Genomic DNA, 8,276 nt, shown 5'->3' on the forward strand with positions numbered 1-8,276 from the left:
CACCTGAGCACATAAAATGTAGGAAGCCTCTTCTATAAATCTAGTGGAATCTAGCAGAAGCAGGGCTGGCTTGCCATAGCACTTTCCTCAGGTGGCAAAATGGGATGCACTGTTCCTGAGTGGAAGTTTAGTGCCATGCTTCTAGAAAAAAATCCATTTGCCACCCAATTAACTCAGAAAACCATAATAATAATAATAATAATAATAATAATAATAATAATAATATTTTTTTATTTATATCCCACCCTCCCCAGCTGAAGCCAGGCTCAGAGTTTTGCAGCAGAGTTTTGCATTATAATTTCATGTGATTCCTGCTTAAAATGGTCCATTTTGTGTAAGGCGTGTGACCTTTGCGTGTCACATAATTTGGGCCCTTGTTCCTGGGTCCCAAAATGTGATTGTGACTGCCCAACACATCAGATACAATAATGTTAACTTAATTCAATTCAATTTTAATTTGTGATCTTATCAGGCTTGTTATTAAAACTATTATCCATACAAAGCTCGGCGCGGTGCTTAGCTTTTTCTTTCTTTCTTTTTTTTAACACCACCACCTTTTCCCTCTCTCTTTGGGCTGGAAGGAATAATTTTGCCCTTGTTAAAATGCAACACTTTTGCTGTTTTCATTGTGTCCCTAAAGCTAAGCTGGGCCAGGATAGGTCTGGAAAAATACAGCTTTGACAGGCTAAATACACAACCAGGTTTTTCAGTCCTCCCTGGTAACAAGACCTGAGCCCTCTACTCCCCTCTCCCCTCTCTTGCCCCCACCCCAAATGCTTCCATCAATTTAAAATGCTTGAAAAAACAGCAACCCAATAACAACAACCACTGAATAGTGGGGCTGTTTTTGTCTATTAATTATGGTAATTGTTTCCTGTGTGGAAACCACAACTTCAAGAAGTGAAAGATGGGTATGTGTCAGAGTGGGAAGAATACCTCGTGTGTGTGTGTGTAAGTGTAAGAGAGAGAGAGAGAGAGAGAGAGAGAGAGAGAGAGAGAGAGAGAGTTAATCTTTGAAGGTTTTTTAAACCCCTTATAATAAGCAGCATCATTTATGCTTCGGGCCTGATGCTCTTTGCTGCCCCCGCCTCGTCCTCGCCTTTCCTTTCACGTGGAGATTAAAGCCAGCGGTTGAAGCTTCTCCTCCTTCTCCCATGTGGCTGATATAAATTCTACATCAAATAGAACGGAGGAAAGGAAGGTTTGGGCTGTCAGCAGAAAATGAAGGGAGATGGCTGACAGTTGCAGAGAGCGCAGAGCGCGGGCCTCATTAATCCGGAGGGCGCTTGGGAAAACGAAATGGAGCAAAAAGTATGGGGATGGGGGATGCCTCCTTTGCTGGAAAAGTTTTATGAGTGGCAATGCGAGGGCAGCATTAATAAGCATGCGGGCAAAAGTTTCCCAGCAAAATCGCTTGCAGATTGAGGCGGCGGGGAGGGGAGGCCTGCGCAGCAGCGATGGCGCTAAGGAGATCCAAAATGTTGCCTATCTGACGTATTGGGGAAACACATAAATGGCTCTATGGATTAAAAGGGTAACGTGCTTTCTATTAAAACTCTGTTGATGTTGTTGAACGACCCTGATTTCTCTCCCCTCCCACCCTAAGCTCCCCACAATTCCCCCCCTGTCGACTTTCTCACGAATTCTTCCTTCTGCTTGATAATTTCACAAGGGCAGGGGAAAGCTCCAAAGAGGTTTATCTGGAAAAATTCAAAGTTAATTGCACAGAGACTTTCTGAAGCATGAACCTCCAAGGAGGCTAGTTTCACTGTGGTTTTCTTCTTTTTCTCACTCAAAGAACCCACGCCTATAATGCCATCTTTGTAAGCCTGGCTATTGTCTTGGTGGTGCCGTTTCAATTACTGCTGGACCAAAATCTGCCCTCTGGTTTCTTGAAAGTTTTCTTCCTCTGCAAAAGAGGCTTCTGTTTTGCTGCCTCATTCATCCCGGATATAAGGAGGCAGCAATTTCCACCCTATTCTGTGTTGGTCACAGTCAGCACTTCTTGCATTCTGCTACAGGATGACTTTCATTAAAAGCTACATTATATCTGTGGTGGCCAAAGTTGACATAATTAAGTATGTAATTAATTTTGATTCATTTCAGTGGGCGAGGGAAGTTATAGATTGGCTGGAGGAGTGGTGGGAGGCCCCAGCTAGGGAACCCCCAGAGGAAGAAGGCTCAGAGCCAGGGATTGGTGGTGGGACAACAATGAGTGTCAGAGGGAGAAGAGGGAGCAGACTGGGAGGAGGTGTCGGAAGCTGAAGAAACAACAGGGTCTAGTGAGCAGGAAGAGGCTGCAGTAGAGAGCATTCCAGACTCAGAGTCAGGAGAGGAGGGGGGCCATGAGACAGAGATAAGGCAAGCTGCTGAAGAATGAAGAGAGTCTCCCCCTCCTGCTGTGATCAGCTCCCCCCCCCCCCCCGGTCTTCCAGAACACACGGAGAAATGAAGAGGTTGGAGGAAAGAGGGACAAAACAATGGAGCCTTAGTCTGCTGGGAAAGGAACCGGGGAGGAGGCTTAGAGAGTGGTGGAAAGTGGGAACCTTCAGTCCCCACAGCTCATTGAAGGGAAGACCTACTGGGAAGAGTTGCTATGATAACTAGGCCTGCACTATTTTGGTTTCTTTAATAAATACGGTCCTCCCTTAAAGAGGGCGCGTGTTGTGGTGAGACCTGGCAACCAAACCCTATGTTGTGGGTGGGTATGATTGGATAGACACAACACCCTTGATGCAGGGTTTAATCAGGCCAATGGGACACAGGCTAAACCGATCAAGGGGCCTATATATGTATACGTATATATATGTATGCGTATATATATATATATGTAACCCAGAGCTTCCTCTTTCGGCTCATGCATCGGAACACCCGCCCACCTCTCCCTACTTTTAGGGCTTTGCGCTTGACCTTGCTGTGCCGTCGTGTTTCATCTGTCATTGGGACAGGGGCATGGCAGGAATTTTCCCCACTCGGCTGATTGGCTGGTGCCATTTGGGTTTCACCTGCCGCGTAGCAAATCGTCACAACTTGTAAGGTTGCGGATAGGCTCTGGTTCAGGTGATAGGGACGGGAGAACTCTCTCGCCATCCCTATGTGAAGGGTATTCCATTAAAAGAATCCAGGGACTCAATGGTTTGTTCCACCCTGAGAGGGGGTTGTGCCCGTGCCTGAGTTCAGGGGGACATCTGGGTGGTGTGCATAGCCTGTTCCCGGCTTTCCGCCTATCCAGGTGTTCACCCTAGGCTGACCTTTGCTGGTGCCCTGGGTCAGTGCTACCTGCAATGGTGCAGGGAGCTAGTCGAACCAGAGCCTATGTAACCACTCACTTGCTGTAATCAATAAAGCTGTGGCCTAAATTCTGCCAAAATCCAAACCAAAATTTGAGTCTTGTCTGAATTTATTTAAGGGGGAGGTTTAAAGGTCTGAACACGTGAAGAGTTCTATTCTGGTTCCTGACAGTGGGGAAGGACTGTGAAAAGAGTAGCTAAGGGAACATCATGAGAGGTGGGAACCACATCTGTTCCCTCCACCAAGACATTCAAGCAGTGCCAAAGACTTTATCTAACTGAATTGGGTGCAATTAGCATCTGAGTAAATTTTCCTAGTATTGTGCTGTGAGTTTTATTTCAGAATAGAACATCTTCTGGTGCAATCTCTATAACAGCTTTGATAATATACACCAAAGAGATTATGCTTTGTGGCTTGCATCGAGAAGACCATGGGCAAATAGTGCCCTGAAAAATAAATACAACTGTTGTTAATGCATGCCAGACAATGTGTAGGATTTTAGCCTGAAATATGGCTATGACAATTTTCTTATGTTTTAAAATTTCATTTTGGGGTTTTAAAGAGAAAGACTCGTTTCCTTCAAGAGAACCAGATCACTCACTGTAGCGATAGAAAGGCACCTGTTAGTTATTTCCTCAATCGGGGGAAACTCAGCTTTGATTTCTTTTGAAAATTCCCCTTTTGGGCTGCAACATTTCTTCAGGAAATGAGATTACTCTGAATTTGAAAATGGTGACTAGCTGCTTAAAACCAGCACAGCCTTCAACGAGTGGCTATGCATTAAGAATCTGGGTGGCTCCAAAATTACAACATTTTTAATTGCAATCACCCTTCTACATCCAGGCAAGATGTCTCAGACAGGAAGTAATTGAAGTAATAATACTCATATAGCATGTTTTAAGTGTTCACAGGGATTCATATGCATTACCTGTGTGATCTGTTCAATGCTGTTAAGGTTAAGGACAGTGTTATTGTTAAGGACTGTTAATGACAGTGTTATTAGAGATGGGTTGGGGCCAAGAGAACAGTGGTTCTGCCATAAGCCACTCAGTTGTGGTCAAGATAGGCTGGGACACTCTTGGACAACTCACACTATTAGCTAGTATTTTACTCAGAATAGCTTGCTTTCACAGTGAAAGCTGCCATATAGAAGCAGAGCTCATTTTAAAAAGGAACTAGTTCAAGTTCAAGTTGTCCAAAAAGGAACACATTCCAGTTCCCATCTGCCCCTTTGCAAAAGGAGGGAAAGATTTCTGTTGACTGAATACTCAGGAGAGCACATGGTTAGGAGGCGCTGTGGTCTAAACCACTGAGCAGCTTGGGCTTGCTCTAAGAAGGTCAGCAGTTCAAATCCGCTTGACGGCGGTGAGCTCCCGTTGCTCTGTCCCAGCTGCTGCCAACCTAGCAGTTCTAAAGCATGCCAGTGCAAGTAGATAAATAGGTACCATGCGGTGGGAAGGCAAATGGCGTTTCTGTGCGCTCTGGTATTCATCATGGTGTTCCATTGCACCAGAAGCAGTTTAGTCATGCTGGCCACGTGACCCAGAAAGTTGTCTGTGGACAAACACCGGCCCCCTCAGCCTGAAAGCAGAGATGAGCACCACACCCAATAGATGAATTCGACTGGACTTGACCGTCCAGGGGTCCTTTGCCTTTTTATCTTTTACCTTTACTACCTCGTAAGCTTGCTCAGGTTTGCAGCCTCAGTTTCACCCAGATCTCTGATGAAATTTGATCAGATTGTCTGAGGTCCAAGGTATATTAGGACTGCTGCTATATGTATTGGTTGTTGTTGTTGTTGTTGTTATTACTATTATTAGAAATTTTGGCTCTTTGGTTCAGAAGAATGCCCCAATAAGAGTCAATTCAATGGGTTTTATTTCTCAGTAAGTGGGAATAGGACTGCAGCTGTATTATATAGTAATCCAAGCTGACCATTTAAAGGGAGCATTCATAGCAATTAACATTGGAAGATGCTTGTCTTCTTGTGGTGCTTATAATTATAGTTTGTTAAGGGTACATACCATCAAATCAAATCTTTGTTATTATGTTCAAAGACCAGCATTAAGAAACTGGGATAAGAAGCACATAGGACACATTATGCAGATATGTATAATTTTTTTAAAAAGTAAAATAAACAAAATAACAAATAATAAAAAGGCATAAAAATAAGTCAATAAAAGTAGCATAAAATAAAGTACAATGGGCATACCATAAATATGGTATCTCCTGCAAGATGTGTTAAATAATGAACGTATTTGTTTCTTTCTTTAAATTCTAAAATGCCCTAGAAAGGAACCAATGCGTTTAGAAGCTCCAGCGATCACATATGACAAAAACTGGAACAAATATCTTTTGTAAGAAGGAGAAAGCAGTGGCGTAGCGTGGGTTGTCAGCACCCGGGGCAAGGCAAGTAATTTGCGCCCCCTAAGCCGTGGATTTTAGCACTCGAGTGCGAGCACGCCCCCCCCAGATGTGGCCGGTGCGGCCGGCCCCCCCTGCACCCCCCCACGCTACGCCACTGGGGCTGGGGGCGAGCGAAGGAGCCAAGGACCCCCCCCAAAGGCTCAGCAGGAATTTATTAAATTTATTATTTGCGGAGCCCCCGCGGGCCAAGGCAGCTGAAACCCCCTCCCCTCGGGCGCCTCCCCGCCCCCTCCTCTCCTTCGGCTGTAGGTGGAGCCCGCACTCCGAAGCGCTCCAGATCCGGGCTTGGCGAGCGCCTCTCCTCCTCCTGGCAGGGTCTGGGGGCTTCCAGCCGCGCTCCGTCCTCGCCCCCCCCCGCGGCTGAGACTTGCGCTGAGAGCCGGAGCCAGTGGCGCCCCCTTCCGCCGGGAGACCCTCGCCCGCCGGCTTCGTCTCGGAGGGTTTTGGGGAGGGCAGGGCGCGTCGAGGCCCCTCAGAGCTCTCCTCCCTTCCAGTCGGCAGAAGCAGCCGCCGCCTGTGGCTGGGCCAAGGGGATGGCGGCGGCGGCGGGGTGCGGAGGCTGCCCGTGCCCGGCCAGGCGTCGGTGTCGGCGCTGCTGCAGCGGCTGCTCCTCCTGCGAGCAGTGAGTGGAGCGCAGCCACAGCGGCGGCGGGGGGGCGTGCGCGCTAGGGCGCAAGGCTGGCGGTGCCGGCGGGGAGCCCGGCGGAGGAAGGAACTTGTCCCTTCCCTCTGGACTCGCGCCCCCCCAGATGTTGCGCCCGGTGCGGCCGGCACCCCTGGCACCCCCCACGCTACGCCACTGGGAGAAAGATTAGTGTTTGCCGGCCAGAGCTGTAAAAAGTCATATTGTGATGTTGATAAAAGTGAGCTGCTAAAAGGGAATAAAGGGGGATATTGTGATCTTGATACAAGTGGATTTATCACTTGACATGTATGAGAGTCATGTGGACAACTTCTTAGGAAACCAGAGCAGAATCTTGTGTGTTATATGTTCCTTTGGTCTACAGGGCAAACTGTTGTGATTCTGGGAGACTTCTGGAAGCTGTTCTCAAAGTTCAGGGAAAGGTAAGCAAAATTACATCAAGGTATAATGAACACAGATGGGCTGGTGCACCTGCGTTCGTGATATGAGAAACAGATGTAGAGCCATTGATTTACTAGGAGACTCACTGGGGGCTGTCAACTTAGTGCAAATAACTTTGATAACTGGGAAAATGGCAAAGGCCTGTCTTTCAGAGAGGCACTCAAAGGGAAGGGCCTGTTGAAAAGGTCTTTTTATTTATTTTTCCACAGAGTGAACCTCTTTTCAGGGATGTGTGGCAATCCATTTACGCTCAAATTGCACCATGATTTAGGAGTGTAATGACAGTCCAGGCAAAGGTAACAGAGCATCCTTGCACTGAAAACCTCCATCCCAGATCTGCCGAACTGGGCTGTCTGGGCATGTCAGATCCCAGCCCCCCACCTCCAACAACCCTCCTGCCCATGTATGGTTTCTGCCCATTGTGCTGGCATGTGATGTCACCCAGATGCAATGCATCCAGTACGTTTCCGAGCACAATTCAAAGTGTTGGTGCTGACCTTTAAAGCCCTAAATGGCCTCGGCCCAGTATATCTGAAGGAGCGTCTCCACCCCCATCGTTCTGCCCGGACACTGAGATCCAGCGCCGAGGACCTTCTGGCGGTTCCCTCACTGCAAGAAGCCAAGTTACAGGGAACCAGGCAGAGGGCCTTCTCGGTAGTGGCGCCCTCCCTGTGGAACGCCCTCCCACCAGATGTCAAAGAGAACAACAACTATCAGACTTTTAGAAGACATCTGAAGGCAGCCCTATTTAGGGAAGCTTTTAATGTTTGATGTGTTAGAGGATTTTAATATTTTTTTGGAAGCCGCCCAGAGTGGTTGGGGAAGCCGAGCCAGATGGGCGGGGTACAAATAATAAATTATTATTACTATTATTATTATTATTATTATTATTATTATTAATGGGTCTGGGCAGTAATTTACAAGGCAGCACTCACAAGACCATCCATAATATGGTATAGATACTCACATTTGGGGTGCAGTTTTTTTTAAAGGTCCCAACGGGGTTTGTGTTTATATGTCCAATGGGGTTGTCCAAGTAGTCTACTGAAATCCTAGGCTGAGGATCACATGGGGCTTGCTGGGACAATTCCACATACGTTGTATGCACAGTGATCGTATAACAGGTTCTTTTCGTAAATTAGTGGAACGCTCTGTCACAAGAGACTAGGGCCCTGGCGGGACTTGACATCTTTCCGCAGGGCCTGCAAGACAGAGCTGTTCCACCAGGTCTTTGGCTGAAGCACAGTCTGACCCCCTCCTTTGGCAATCCTCACAGAACTCTAGCCCAATGGTTGCCATTAATTTGATTTTGAATTGATTTTAAAATGAATTGATTTTAGAATGCTGTGTTACTTTTATTGTTGTTAGCCGCTCTGAGCATAGCTGTCAACTTACAGATTTGAAAATAAAGGGACCATCAGCCTCGGAAATAAGGGATCAGCAGCCAAAATAAGGGATTTTAGTCAACCAGCAG

Source organism: Podarcis raffonei, chromosome 3 (genome assembly GCF_027172205.1).
Source record: "Podarcis raffonei isolate rPodRaf1 chromosome 3, rPodRaf1.pri, whole genome shotgun sequence".
NCBI classification, from domain to species: Eukaryota; Metazoa; Chordata; class Lepidosauria; order Squamata; family Lacertidae; genus Podarcis; species Podarcis raffonei.